Here is a 16,578-nt window from a genome sequence, read left to right as displayed (position 1 = left end):
ATGATGTAGCTCTGGGCAGGCAAACAAGCCTAGCTGCACAGAGCACCTTACAGGATTGACACCATACATCTCAAATGAGGAAAGCATTTAACTTTAAATATGTGCTTATATCCCAAATATTTCAGTGTTATACCCTAGCCCATGTGTGTCAGACAAGTAGAATCACATACAGGATGTATAATAACAAAGACTCAGAACTTGGTCAAACCAAAGCAAATTTTCACTAGAATATGGTTCAAAGGTGTTTCTTCTAAAAGACAGCTGTTTCCATGTCAAACTTCAATTTTCTATCCCAACCAATTTAGCACCAGAGTGATTAAAAAAAAGGTTTAAATATTTTTAAATAATTCTCCTCCTACCAAAAATGGATGTAATTTTTGCTTAAAGTCTCCCCAAATCCTGGGAAATGAGCTCCTAACAGAGATCACATACATAAAGCTTGTTTTTTGAATCAGTACCATTGTAATGCCAATTCATACATTAGATAAAAAAGGATGCCTAGCTACCTCTATAAATCCTGTTAGAAAGATAAACCTTTCTAAATCTTTTCCTGTTTTCCTCTTTATGTTTAATATTACTGTTGTATTTTTCTCAGTGTGATACGGTATGTTCCCTTTTATGTTCTAAATAAAAAACAGTCTTAATAATTAGCAATATGTTTAATGAATGGTCGTGGAAATCTCATACATATTTGTATTCTCTTGTCACCTTGTTTAACTAAGGGCTAAATTTTGCCCATACCTACCATACAACCCCAGAAACTTCAACAGGATTGCACTGCTATAACCAAGAGCAGAATTTGGCTCTAAATATAAACTATATCCTAGTTCCAGTCTTTTTTTTTTTTTTGGCACGGTGCACAGATCCATGCCCAAAATATGAATACACAAGTTTGCATTCATGTTATGCAGCAAAAGGTAAGTAAGTTTTAGCCCAAAGAAGACAGGATCCTTGTTATACTAATCTGACAGTCTAAGTCAGATACAAACAATGTAACTACAGTCTAAATACAAGTGAGACACATGGACGGAATCTTGCAGCGTTCTATAGTTTATTTATTTGCCTACCTGGTGGATTATTGTTGAAAAGCACCAATACTAATCATTTTGGTGGATTATCACTAAGGTCTACATGTTCCCCTTGATACATGTGTATTCCAAGTGATGTTAGTGGAATTACTCACATACACATTTAGGGAGAATAGAGAAATTACATCAAAGTGAACTTTCCAAATAAGACACCTGAAAATGGTTTTCAAGAATATTACAAAGCAAATTTTGTCCAGGGCAAATAAACTCTCAATCTGATTGGTCTGATATGAGGTAAGGTGACAAACCTTTTGGACTTTGTAGTGAAGAAACTTCTTGTATTAAACACCAATCTTGTAGGGTTCAATTCTGCCACCACCTCTCTTATGGAGTTGTAACTCATTCCATGACTAGCTCCCATAACTCAACAGGACTAATTACAGACTGAGGCTTTGATCCTGCAATTGACAGAATATGGACGGACTATTGTGCCCATGCAGAGCACCATGGACTTCAGTCCTGAAGTTGCCAACATACACGTGGACAGTGAAGTCCTGATTTCAGTAGGACCGCTCGTGAAATAACTTACTACTCCATGGGCAACCTCGTGGCAGCATCCAACCTTACATGACTAGTTTTTAATGAAAGAAATATATTTAGTATAAAGTCTAAAAGGTACCGGTATGTCAGCTGGTATATGACCAACCGGATTCAAACAGCTATTTTTCCTAAACAAAAGTGCTTGAATACTGTTTTCAGAGTCTATTCTGCAAGTTCACTTAGATGTAATATCAGGAGTCTATTTTCCTTAAATGTATATAAGCATGTTTCCCTAACATCAATGGGAACACACCAGATAAGTAAGTGTGGAAGAATCAGGCTTGTAGTAGTAAATAAAATCAAAAGATTACACTTATATATTTCTTAGATTTTAGAATACAATTATATCAGCAAAGCTGCAGGGCTTTGGTTTATAGTTTATGCATTTAATCAGTGCAGGGTGAAGGTAAGATTAGATTAAACAAGAAGCAAATATTTGTTCATAGAGACAATCACTCTAATTACTCAACCAAAATCAAATAACATAGTTAAAACATTTCTGTGGAACATAAATTTTAATTTAAAAATTTAATTTACATGAGAAGATTTGTTGCTTCCAGGGCATATTTACCCCTTCCATTTAAAAGTTAAAGATGATAAAAGCCAGTATTTTTTTAGGAAAGTTTGATTTTATATATTTAAAAAGTGACAATATTTAAACTAAGAAGAAAAAAGCAGGAACAACTCATCCCTGGGGCAACTCCACTGTGGTCAGTTGAAATACACCAGGGGTAAATGTAATACATGAAGTACAACAGGGACATCTTCTAATCCAGTGGTTCTCAAACTGTGGGTCGGGACCCCAAAGTGGCTCATGACCTCATTTTAATGGGGTCACCAGAGCCCGCAGTAGACTTGCTGTGACCCAGGGCTAAAGGTGAAACCCAAGCTCCACCCCAACCCGGGGCAGCGGACTTGGGCTGCGGCCCCCTCTCCTCCCACCTGGTGTGGTGGGGCTCAGGCTGCGACCCCCCCCATCCTGGGGTCATGTAATAGTAACTTTGTCATCAGAAGGTGGTCATGGTGCAATGAAGTTTGAGAACCCCTGTTCTAATCTAAAAGTGAAAAATGTTACCCAAAAGATTAATTGTATTTTTTACAGTAGAGTATAATAATAGCATGCTGTTTTACCCTATAAACCACTAATAATCCTAGACATTAAATTATGCTTGTATATTGACATGATTATTTACAACAATCGGCTTCAATAATTTGTAGGACTCTCTGTAAACAGAAACAAGAAGAAAATCAAGTAAAAATAAGGCATATTTCACAATAAAGCAAATTTCTGAATTACCTGACAAACACCACAAACATGATATTGCTAATGAAATATCTTCGAGACTTATATTTTAAAAGCAATGAACTTTCCAAGAACAATTACTTTGAATAATGGTTTTCAAAAGGAGGCTGGCTAGCCATCATCTTGGATGGTTTAGACACAACAAATCCTGCAGCTTGGCAAGGGGTTAGACTAGATGACTCTTCCAGTCCCTTCTAACCCTGTGATTCTATGAATTTCAGGGTCAAGTACCTTCACCATCTTCCCACGGAATGTTGTTCTGCGATCATAAGAGAAACACAATTCCCCCAACTCCACTCTAATCGGTAAATGTCCTTTTAAACTCACTTCATGTACAATTTGTTTTAGTATTATTAAACTTAGTCTAGACATAATTGTTTCTGCTGTTTTATTAACATAAATTAAATTCCGTGATGTCCCTTTCAGGGAGCACAGAACCCACAGGCCTCACAAGATCTTATAATGCAATTATAACTATAATAAATAGTTATTTAAAAACTATTTGCAGAATAGCCTCTGTGTTAACAAGTACTTGTACCTTCAATTTTGCACCCACTATTTATTAAGGGAGAAGAACTATTAGGTGTAAAAGTATCAAAAGCATCAAACTGCCTTAGGAGCCTAAGTCACATTTTCAAAAGTGATTTAGGCACTTAGAAACCTAAGTCTCATTGAAAGTCAATGGGTGACTTAGTCATGTATGTACATTTGTAAATTTGGCCGTAGATGTCCAACTACTTGTATTTTTGACCCACAGTGAATTGTGGGTACAAAATTAGAACCCATAAAACCAGAGGCTGGGATGAAACCTGGTTAGCAAAATCCTGCACACAGTGACCAAGGTGGCTATAATGAACTTATTCCATTGAGAAACAATTCCCAGTGAATCATAGAATCATAGAAAATCAGGGTTGGAAGGGACCTCAGGAGGTCATCTAGTCCAACCCCCTGCTCAAAGCAGGACCGATCCCCAATTAAATCATCCCAGCCAGGGCTTTGTCAAGCCTGACCTTAAAAACTTCTAAGGAAGGAGATTCCACCACCTCCCTAGGTAACGCATTCCAGTGTTTCACCACCCTCCTAGTGAAAAAGTTTTTCCTAATATCCAACCTAAATCTCCCCCACTGCAACTTGAGACCATTACTCCTTATTCTGTCATCTGCTACCACTGAAAACAGTCTAGAGCCATCCTCTTTGGAACCCCCTTTCAGGTAGTTGAAAGCAGCTATCAAATCCCCCCTCATTCTTCTCTTCCGTAGACTAAACATCCCCAGTTCCCTCAGCCTCTCCTCATCACTCATGTGTTCCAGTCCCCTAATCATTTTTGTTGCCCTCCGCTGGACTCTTTCCAATTTTTCCACATCCTTCTTGTAGTGTGGGGCCCAAAACTGGACACAGTGGATACTCTGAAAGCCTTAAAAGCTTTCAGCTTTTAAATTTTTATTCAATAATGCTCAAATAAGCGTTTAAAATCTAAAACAAAGCTTTTAAAGAATCAAAAGCAGCCAGGAGAATTCAATGGAGTGAGTACTAAAACGGCACCTCAAGCAAGTCCCTGCAGCTACTTTTGAAGACTTTTAAAGCTTCTCCCTACCTTATATATTTTGGTAGATAGAAATTCTGATAATGGGATCCCTCAGCAATTCTATTAAGTATTGTTTATCACATGAAGTCAGGTCTACTGTATCATTATGGGGGGTTTTGTTTCCTTTTGTTTTTTAATATTCTAATTGAGTTGTGTCACTTTAAAATTCAATGAAGTTGCTATGCTATACACACACACAAATTCTTCCCTTTTGCACTAAAAATAGGAGAGAAATTCCAAATAGAGAATTTTAAATGTGGAACAGGACATGTGAATAGAAGCTTGAACAATTTCTGTGGGTGCACATTTTTCCACTAAGGTGCAAGAAAATCCATAATTCAATAAAAAGAATGAATCTTGGAGATTAAGTCAATATGTTGTAATATCTCTTTTTTCCCCAGGGGTCAGGGGAGAAAGGGAGGTACTTTACATCCTTACCAGAAGTATGTGGATCTGCAGAGATTTCCCCTGCTTTATGCAAAGCCCCATGTCAAGGCTAAAGAGGACTGACTGGGACTCCCTTTGTAACTCATCAGTGCCAAAAAGTAGTTTCCCTTAATTAGCCCAGCAAGTTGCAGGTGAGAGCAGCAAGGCACTCCAGCTGCAAACACAATGCTCTGCATCCACACCACTTCCAGGTGATCTCACAAGGAAGGGACTAGGGCCAAGTCTACACTAGAATCGCTTTAGCAGTATAGGTATACTACAGCAGCATTGTGTTGCTAGTATGGACACCACTTCTATCAGCAAACAAACTATACTGGTAAAAGCGCAGTTTTGCCGTACAACTGCATCTACACTAGAGCCTTTTGCTGGCATAGAGATGTTGGTCAGGGATCATACCTCTGCACACGCCGTCTGACACAGCCATGTAGGCAGAAGTCTGTAGTGTAGACATAGCATGGAATCAAACCTAAGTCTACCTCATGGCAGTCCATAATACTAAGCCACCTCAATACTCACTCCTCATTAAAGTAATGCTCCTATTTTATTCAGCACCGGAAGCAAACAGAGTACACTGTAAGCAGCTCTTCTCAGCATTTATTTACTGCAAGATGTATTTTTAAAAAAGTTTTAATTATTATTGGAATTTCTGCACTGCTGAAAAATATCAAAGGTAGTAAGGAATCCCAGTGTAAACCATCTTCTATTCTACTTTAAAAGTGATTTTAAAATGAAATGAATTATATAGTTATTTAAAAACAGTAGAATTTCACAACTCGTACTAATACTGGAAATCACTGGTAAATACTGAATTTTGCAAATGAGCAACTAAGCCAAGAAACAACATTTTAAAAAGTGAGAATAATGCATCACAACATACACTTTGTTCATTTATTAGCAAGTGAACTTTAATTATTTTTGATAATACCTCAGAATAAGCATGTAAATGGTCTGTACTATAATTTTTTTTAAAGTAAAGTAAAGATGTTTTAGTAATACAAGACTTCACTGGAACTCTCCACTATTAAATCTTGTCTGGAAAGTGAAGAGTCATGTTTATCGTTATCAATTGTGTGCATTAGTGAGGTGCAGATTGTAAAATGTGAAATGCTTGGGGCTTCTCATGACATGAGTTTTCAGATTACTGTGATGAATAAAATGGTACAGCCATCCTTTAAGAATATGTCTCAAAGATTAATAACAAAGAAAAACTGATGTAACAGACTAACGCTGTGAATATGTGATCCCAGGCAAGCCACTTAGGGCCAGATTCTGATCTCAGTTATACTGGTCTAAATCACAGAATAACAGAAATGTAGGACTGGACGGGACCTCTAAGTCAACTAATCCAGTCCCGGGCACTGAAGCTGGACTAAGTATTATCTAGACCGTAACTGACAGGTGTTTGTCAAACCTGTTCTTAAAAACCTCCAACCTCCCTAGCTAATTTGTTGCAGTGTTTAAACTACCCTTACAGTTAGGAAGTTTTTCCTAATGTCTATTCTAAATCTCCTTTGCTGCAATTTACATCCATTACCTCTTGCCCTCTCCTCAGTGGTTAAGGAAAACAACTTATCACCCTCCTCTTAATAATGAATTTTTATGGACTTAAAGACTTATGTCCCCCCTCAGTCTTCTCTTCTCCAGACTAAAAAAAAACCACAATTTTTTCAATCCTTCTTGTAGGTCAAGTTTTCTGTGCTATTAATAATTTTTGTGCTCACCTCTGGACTCCACAATACTCCAGATGAGGCCTTATTAGTGCAGAATAGAGCGGAAGAACAACTTTTCATGTCTTACTTACTACTCTCCTGCTAGTACATCCAAGAATGATGTTCGCTTTTTTTTTTGCAGCAACAGCAGTATTACACTGTTGACTCATATTACTCCTGAGGGAATTCTGTGCCAAAAAAATTAAAAATCTGCACACAGTATTTTAAAATTTGGCAAATTCTGAACATTTTATTTGTCAATAAATAAACGTGGAAGGTCCAGCATGGCAGTGGGGAGACCACTGGCTGCATGTAGATGGCATATCACCCTGCAGCTCCCACCCCCCGGGACAGGGACTCAGCAGAGAGGCTGCACCAGACCCTGACACAGTGCAAGAGCTGGGCCTGCCCCAGAAACACCTTAGAGCCCTGCCCCTCTGCACCAGGCACACCAGGTGTGGGCAGGCAGGCTCAGCCCGACAGGATCCAAGTGTGGAGGGACTTAGTGTGTGGGGATCCAGGTATGGGGTAATCTGGCTGTGAGTGGCTCGTGGGGGATCCAGGTGTGGGGGGATTCGGATGCACAGGGACTTGCTGGGGGGTTCTGAGTGCAGAGGCAATGGGACTCTGCAGGGTGGTCCAAATGAAGGTGGTTGGGGCTCAGTGGGGGGCAGCAGTGTGAGGGGGCTCAGCAGGGGCTCTAGATGCTGGGGGAGAGGGGATTAGTGGGGTGGAGGGTGCAGTTGGTTGGAGCTTAGTGGGGTGGGAGTCCAGGTGCGGGGCTCGTTGGGCTGGTCCAGGTGTGGGGGGGTGGGATTCATTGGGATGGGGGTTCGAGTGTGGGGGAAGTCTGGATGCAAGGAGGAGGGGCTCAGCAGGGTGGGAGTGCAGGGGGTAAGGCTCGGCGGGATTTGGATGCATGGGAGTTGGGAGGATGGGGGATCAGCTTCCCGTACAGTGACCCCCTCCTCTGCAGCTGAGGAGCAATGAGGGCAGGAAGCGGGGGCAAGGGAGGGAGTGGGAGATGCAGAGCTTCCTGCATCCAGGGGAGGTTTCTGGGGGGAAACGATGTGTCCGTGCTACTGGGGAGGGGCGTGTGACTACTCTTGTAGTTTTCACTTGCCTCCCTGTCGTTTTCTGAGGCGAAGCAGAGAAATCTGCAGGGGACATGAATTCTGCATGCACACAGTTGCACAGAATTTCCCCAGGAGTATCATATTTAGTTTGTGATCCACTGCAACCCCCAGATCCTTTTCTGAAGAAAAGCTTCCTTGGGAGTAATCAGGAGCAACAGCATTGTAACTCTTCATTTAGACCAGAGTATGGGATTAGAATCTGGCCCTTAATTTTCTACAGCTTGCAAAATTAACTTTAAAAATTACATTATAGACATAATCATTCATTTACACATCATTTGTGTTTAATTTATTCATCACTAACATTATGTATATGTCCATACACAGAGATTTTGCCATTTCATACCTGTAAGCCATGTATTCTTTCATTTTACTTCATGTTAACATTACTACAAACTAACACTAGTTTGCACAATTTTACCAGTCAAGTGGCAAACCCTGCCCCTTGTCTGCACTACGGGGGGCAGGGGGTGGTGGTAGGGGAATGGTGTTTTTAACTTGAGTTAAAACCCTAGTGAAGACATGGTAGTTGTCACTTACACATGAGTTAGCAGGTTGAGTTAAAACCTGTGCTTCCCCGTAGGCTTAAATTAACCTGCTAACTCCTGAGTAAACTCCAACTTCCCTGTCCTCACTAGGATTTTAACTTGAGTTAAGAACATACCCTTTTTTCTGCAGTGAAGACAACACCAAAGTGAGAGGTGGGACTTGTCACTTGGATACAGCAAAGGTGAGGTGGACGGAGGAAGAGCAGCTGGAACCCAACCTATGAGGACCTATTAGCTGTTCTCCTGGGAAAGGGGGGTGCACCATGTGGGCGAGCTACTGCCACACACAGGATTCACTGGCAGTCTGCAGCCTGCATGGAGAACATTTCTTCACTTCAATACACCCAGCCTGTGTACCCAGACTTGTTCCATGGAATAGGATTTGGCCCTGAGCAATGATTTACACTGGTCTGCAAATCGATGTACTGATTAATTGTAGTTCGCTTCCAAAACATTTGTGTAAAATGAAGACTACACCTTCTTTACACCAACACTAAACTTCATTTTTTCTGAATGGTTAAACATCTCTGTCACTCTAACTGTAACATGAAGGACACAGTTTAAAAAAAAAAGAAGTACCTCAGTTTAATGTTTTGCATAAAGAGCTTCCTTTTAGAACATCCATCAGCTCAAACTGAACTAACCCTCACAACTCATATCATGCTGACCACCAAAAAGCCATCAGATAGTAACAACTTTCTCTCATTAACAATTTAGGCCACCAGTTCAAATCCATCCAACAGAGGAAAGCTGCATAACCCATTACAAATTCACTGAGTAATCTAGTTCCCCTTGGATAAATACGTTCCTTTAAAATTATTAATATTCAGATCCACAGTGCATGGTTTTAATTTGTGTTCTTTCAAACCATCCTAGATAATATTTTCCAGTTCACATTTCATACTGTGCAAACAACAGACACTACAATACGCTGGAAAAACAGAATGACCTCAAAGGACTTAGGTTCTCTGTATTGGCCTAACACTTTCCTCTCAACCAGAACACAATGACATTGGGACTGAGAGCCTCAGTAGAAAGACTGAGGTCTTTGTTTACTTTACCTTCTGTATCTCCCTGATCCAGCGAACAATCCTGAAATAAGGTGAACACAGAATATACAAAAATAGAAAGTATACCTGATTCTCTTCCATCCTGCACTTTGTGTAATCTATTTACATCAAATCTGAATGACAGCATTTTACTTTGTACAGATGGAAATGGCTGCACAAGATGCAGAGAAACATATAATTAGGCCCCTGTATTCTGGGAAGTATTCTACGTCTACATGCTGGCAAACCAAACATTAAAAACTCCATATATTCCCTAAACAGAATGACAGAGTGAAGTAAAAAGACATATATAACACATCCAATAGATCATCAGATGGTGTCCATACAGTAGGGTGACAAGATAGCAAGTATGAAATATCGGGACGGGGTGGAGGGTAACAGGCACCTACAGAAGAAAAAACCCTGCATATCGGGGCTGTCCCTATAAAATCGGGACATCTGGTCACCCTACATACAGCCATATTGTTCTAAGAGACTAACAAACTTAGGAAAGAGAAAAGAAAGACCCTTAGGGTAGTGAAAAGAAAGATGAAGCAAATGAAATTTATCTAGTGTTTCAGATGTCTCGAACTACTGGTGGAACACAGAATAGCCTTAAAGTATGGATATGTTTTCAAAGAGTATATAACAGCATAAAGTTCTTTTTGTAAAGTCCTGTTTCTAAAAATATGACCCTGTATGAAAGATAAGAATTTTGAATAATAACTAGAATCTTCTTACTAAAATTTAATATCATATCAGAAGTGTCCTATGCCAGGAAACTATATCAAACTATATCTTTTCTTCAAAGTAATGGACTTTGTGAACGGATAGGTTTTTCAATCTCTAATTGCCATGATCCAATGTCCTTCTTAAAATGACACTGCAAATTTAAAAGCCAAAAACCATATCAAACACATTAAAAATCTGAAATCTACTCTCATCTCCAGGTGAGTTTTATTTTAAATCACTGAAATAAACTCCATCCTAAAAGCATGCATGTTGAATATTATTTACTTTATGTTCGCAGATTCATAAAGTATAATCTGCTTTCACACTATTTTCTGAATTTTATGCTGAAGTTGGTACAAACTCGTGCATAATTTCTCTCTGTAGAAGCTACATTAATCAGGTTAAGAAAGGACCAAAAACACAGTATGCAACACTCCATTGATGCATTTATTCTTTTAGCTGACCCGCAATGAAACATTTAACCCATGCTTTATATTGCCAATTTTGTTCTCCAGATGTCTCCAGGTAAGAGTACACATAAAAATGAAATGTTAAAAAACAAACAAACAAAAAATCCTTCAGAAATATATCTTCAGTCAGAAATCAAGCCTGGACAAAATTCCACTGAATAATAACTTGAAAGGAATGAGAGGGGAAGGCAATATTAGAAATATACTTGAATAAAGCAGAAGCAAAAAAGAGTACACGCTACAAAATCAAATCTATAGGAAAAGGTGGCGGGATTAGGGCCCTGATCATGCACACTTATAGATGTGCATAAATTTACTCATGCAAGAAGGCTCATTGAAATCAATGGGGCTGCTCAGGTGAGTAAAGTTATGCAATGCATGTTTGCAGGATTGGGGCCTGCAACTTTCACAAATTTAGTGGGGTCCATTGGAGTGCAGAACCTAGTAGTTTCTCAAACCATGGTTCTCCTCCCAGAGCTACCATTTTTCGTCCGTCTGAGCAAGCATAAGAGAAGCAAATTCCCGATGTCAATCAATACCAAACACTAGGTGAGAGAATGCAGTTCTGGTAATACTTGCACCTGTAAAACAACAGAAAAATGAAGTAAAAAAGTAAGACCAAACTAGCTTCATGGTTTCACTTTTTAATCACTAGCTAAAAGTGTCAAGGTTCAGAGAAGCCTTCAGTAGTTTATAAAAACAATGTAGCCAACGGTTGTTTTTAAAAACATCCATGCGAAACAGCTTATGCATTGAAGCATAAATAAAACAAGAACACTTTGTGATAACAATAAAATAAAATTGATTAATGATTCAGCTACAAGCACCACAATGAAAATTGATTCACTGCAAACACTACAATGAATTTTAACCAAGTCTAACATGTTAAAAGAAAGAGTTTCAAGGTCAAATAAAAGGTGTGACAATGCATAACAATATACAGTACAAATACCTCAGAAACTGACATTGGGAAAGCTTTTTCTTTTGCTCCAATATAATTATTTTATCCATTCTTTTCAATTGCAACAGTGAAGTATTATATGTGGTATATCATATTGACAATGATGGCACAATTAATTTTAATATGTTCCTAAATATTAGGAAAAATCAGTCTGTGCATTATATTCTCAGAACATACTTCAAACAGGAACATGAAAAGTAAATCTGTGGTTGATTCTGGTCTCTTCAGCCAGAATTAAATGTGGGTTTCTAGGTCACACAAAACACAGAAGGCCATGTATGCTGGCAGCACAATGGGCCTACCCACTGTACCTTGTAGACTGACAGAAAAAAATCCAGCTGTAATGAGTTTTGGAGAACATATCTCCCACTCACAATGGGTCAGATCCTCAGTCCTGATTAAGTCCTCTTCACTCCATTCCAGTAGCACAGAGAGGACCTAAAGCTGCCTTAATCAGACAGCTGAGGAGTCCCCCAGCACAGCAAGTCCTTGGTTGATACTGGCTACACTACTTCACATCACCCATTTCCTACCCCTTTTCCATATGCAGCATTCTGGTGTATGTTGGGGCACAGCAAGAGTGCCCAGCGACCCTTCCAGCCTGTGGTTCTAACGTTTGCTGAGGGTAACCTTTGCTTAGCAGCTTTGCCTTGCCCTGTCCCACATCGCACCCGCACCAAGCCTGAGCACAGTGCAGCTGAGATTCAACCCTAAATATCCTTTTCCTGTGGCTGGTCCTCTTCCCTATACTGATGCCCTGGTAACACTCCCCGAGCTGTCCCTGGCACGAGGGGATAGGAACAGGGTATAATACCTGTCATACAAACTGTAACCCAACATACTGTACAGAGATCATTCATAATAAGAAAGAAGAGAAATTAAGAGGAACAGGTAAATGAGAAGAGAAATCTTTCCAGATTTGAAAAAAAGATCAGATGGAAAATTAATGAGGTAGAGAAACCCCCAAAGGCCATGAGATTGTCTGAAGCAATTGAGTGGAGAGAGAAAACCAGTAGTATTATGAACAAAGAGAGAAGGGAGAGGACCAATGGAAAGTCCAGCTCAGCGAGATAGGTGAGAGCAAGTCTACGGAAAAAATTAAAAACAATGTATTACTTGAACTAGATCCTAAAATGAATGGGGAGGTACTGAAGAGGACTGAAGACAAAGTGATGTAGCCACACTTTTTTGCACGTGCTACATGGTAGGTAATACTATTTTCTGCACACTCTGGAGTCTACAGATCTGGATTTTCAGAAGCTAATAAGAATACAGCTGCAACAGTCAAAGTGAGAGGCAATAAGAACATGACTGAAGATTCACCAGTGGTGGAATCCAAAAAGTGCTGACATGTACATTTAGATACATGTAAGGACAGATTCTGATCTAAATTAAGGTCCAGATCAAGAAGGAAGAGAGAGGCGATGAAGATGTGTTTGAAGATGCTTCTCTTGCCCAAGAAAAGTACTTCTGCCTTTTCAACACTTTTAATTTAAAGAGCTAAAAGAAATCACAAGTTTAAGTGATCAAAAAGGGCAGAGAGGCTGAACAGGGAGGAGGTGATAACAGATATGTAATTACTATAATCAAAGTACAAGAGATAAGTTTAAAGGTAGAGATAAGATGACCAAGCACTAGGAGACAGATAGAAAAGAGGAGAGAGGCGTATCTGTCTTTTATTTAAAAGAGAAAAACAAAACAAAACAAAACATCTCGTGATTATCCAAGATTCCTGTTATGGGATGGTTTGAGATTCTTAATCCTCAGACGCAGAAGGCAGTAGATGCCCTCTCCCAAAAATGATTCATTGTGAAACCATGTCTCATGAAATCTTACTCAGCAGAAACACAGATACATGGATTGAAAATTGGCTGAGACAGTAAACAAAGGATAAGGATAAATGGCGAAGTGTCAAATGGGGTCAGATGTCTAGTGGGGTACCACGAAACTTGTGGCTAGCTCCAGTCTTAATTAACGTCTTACTTAATGATCTGGAAGAGAGGGCACATTAATGAGATTAATAGATAATATTAAATTAGGAGGAGCTGCAAATACTTAAGAGTTTAGAAACGTGGGCAGAAAATGACAAAACATATTCCATTAGGGAAGAAGCGGAATAATACATCTGGGAAAAAATAATCTGAAACAAACATACTCAGTGGAAGGGAGAAATATGGAAAGCAGTAAAAAGTCCGAAATATAAATAGTGAACAGAAATTAGACAAAAGTTTGCAGACTAACTGGGAAAAAAGATAATGCAGTTTTGAGCTGCGAACCCAAAGATATATTACAGAGTAGGGAAGTGACACACACTCTCTGTGGGTGTGTCTACACTGCAGCTGGGACAGACCCTCCTGTCACGCTGTCTGGAGTGGCTCACAACCACGAGTGCCTATCTCAGGGCAGACAGTCAAAAACAGGGCAGACAACCCAAACTGGTGGTATGTATAATTAGATTTCACCAATCCAGTAACAAATGTGAACTCCTGGATCACTATACCAGTCTTACCATGGAGTCACAGACAGTGCCTTGGGCACTCCAGTCTATCTTGCAACCCAGGCAAGGTGGACTTTGTGGTAAGTGGTCACTTTCACCAAAAATCACAAAATATTCAGGTTGCTTCCCCCAGACATCAAGCTGACAGAAACCGTTCCCACGGAGATCCCTTCTTCATGGAAGTGGGATGGGGAGGAATGCGCTTAAGTCTTTTATCCTTGACCTCGCACAATGGCTCATTTGCATTTACTGGACAGGATTTAACATCTTATTACAGACCATCATCTGCATTACACAAGGCTTTTTCCCAGTTTGATGAGTTATGTAGTCACAGAGGTTTACAATGCAGATGCTAGGTATCACACTATAACATGGGGTATAGTTGAGTGAGAATACATACAGTTTCCCACAAACAGTTTATAAAACGATAAACTCATTCTAATCAACTTAACATCTAGTATTTATTTTAGTAATGCTCACACAGGTAAGCAAGACTGATTTCTAGTTATGCATCTGTAAGTGTTCAGTGAGGCCTGGGCATGAACTGGCATCTAGTCCCAGCTTGGGTAGAGACTCACACTAGCTCTGTTCAAGTTACCATGCCAAAAATAGTGGCATGGATATTGCAGAATAGGCAGCAGCATGGACAAGCTGCCCAAGCACAAGCCCACCTGAGCAGAGTTAGCATGTCTGTCTACCTGGGCTGTGAGGCACGCTCCCCGCTGCAGTGCAGACATACCCCATGTGGCTTGCTGTGTTTATACGTGGAATATTTCATTCAGTTCAGGCACCTCTTTACAGACAAACTGGAAGCAGTTCAGAGACGAGTAAAAGAAACGAGCAGGGGAGTGAAGGGATTAATTAATGAGGAAAGAGTAAAAGAGCTAATTACGTATAGTTTGGCTACAAGACAGCTAATGTGGTTAATAACCAATTATAGGCAGTCCTCGACTTTACAATGTTCAAGTTATGATGAACGGCACTTACAACGTGTCTACGTAGACACCCTGATTAGACTTATGACTATAGGTTTCGAATTTACAATGCTCGGTCCCGCAATGGAGATTGCGGTTCCGAGTTCCAATTTATGACGCAATTGTAAGGAACCAATTGTGTCGTAAGTCTGAGGACTGCCTGTACACATATCTGAAGTGTGTATACAGCATTGAGGGAGACGAACAAGGAGGGAAAGGAGAGGAATATTATGGTAAAAATGATGAAACTGAATAAAGAAGAGGACATTTTGTACAACTATTGAGAAAAAAAACTTCCTTACACTAAGGTCTTGTCTACAAATCCCCAGCCAAAGGCATTAGAGGGGTGCAACTGCAAAAGCGCTCTAATGTGTTGTGCTCCAGCTGACCCACGTAGAACCTGCTGGCACACGCATAGTTCTATTTTTCATAGGTTTTTTTCCACACTTTTTTTTTTTTTTTAAAAAGAGTGCCCACTCTTTTAGCTTTATATAATTTGCATACAAAAAGACATTTTTAAAGGATTCAAAGTCACGTTTATCTGTAAGACACTTTGTCTGAGAAAACCCTCACTGACTTCAATGGGGGCACATTTTGCCATGAGCACCAAAAGCCTTACAAGAAGGTGTATTAAAATAAATCAAATAATATGTATACACACAAATGCACGGGTTAAATATAATTTCCAATTTAAATGCCTAAATATGTTCTTGCACTCTCAACTACACAGCTCAACGTCCCCAGGCTCATCTACTTGTTTCTGTGTTCACATTAAAGCATGAATTTTTGGTTTTTAAGTGCCACCTGTTGGAAATACTAAAGTATGTTCAAGTACAATTCTGTGCCCAATTAGGCACACAACTGCAGACTTTACAGGGGCAATGCAGGTGCATCTTTTTAAAATTTAGATCTGTATTGCGTGAAGCAATGACGCAATCTCATATTGGGGCTTAATACGCATGGGGATTAGCTTGTAAAACCAGATCTACAGAATGAAAGTTGTTGTTTTCCAGTGATGACAGTTTAAACAGGAAATTCTTGATTAAAAAAAAAAAGAAAGAAAGAAAGAAAAATTAATTATTTGGATTTGCTAGTCTGCACGAGACTCTTCCATAAAAATTGAGCACTGCTTAATTACAGTATGCTAAATCAATTAGAAGACTGCAGCAATTAACATAGCAGACTTTATCAGCCTAGTTTGGGGCAGGCAAAAATTAAAGATTACGTAATTTGTTTATTTCCAATATAGGGAATCACACATAAGGGTATTTTGTCAAACAACAGCAATCTATTCCTTCAGATTTAGGGGAAATTGTAACTGTAGAGTTAATTTTGTCACAGTATGCTGCTCCATCTATCAACATACAACAAAAGCTTTATTTTATCTGTGATCCAGTCACATATATATATACAATTAAGTTTCCCTAACCAGTGATTTAGGTATAAATGTAGCGATAGAAGCACACATTCTATCTTGAATTTAAAATACGTAAACAAAAAGAATTTCTTATGTTGCCATAAAAGTAACTGAAAGCTCTA

General features: G+C 39.4%; 1 protein-coding gene across 3 annotated transcripts in view; it reads right to left on the bottom strand.

Moving 5' to 3' along the window:
* PHYHIPL (phytanoyl-CoA 2-hydroxylase interacting protein like) overlaps positions 1-16,578 on the bottom strand; it is an 88,585-nt gene that overhangs the window by 35,754 nt on the left and 36,253 nt on the right. The gene's annotated exons all lie outside the window — the stretch shown is intronic.

This window comes from Natator depressus, chromosome 7, assembly GCF_965152275.1.
Source record: "Natator depressus isolate rNatDep1 chromosome 7, rNatDep2.hap1, whole genome shotgun sequence".
Lineage (NCBI taxonomy): Eukaryota > Metazoa > Chordata > Testudines > Cheloniidae > Natator > Natator depressus.
Note: the sequence above shows the minus strand (reverse complement) of the source record. Positions and strands in the feature narration are given on the sequence as shown.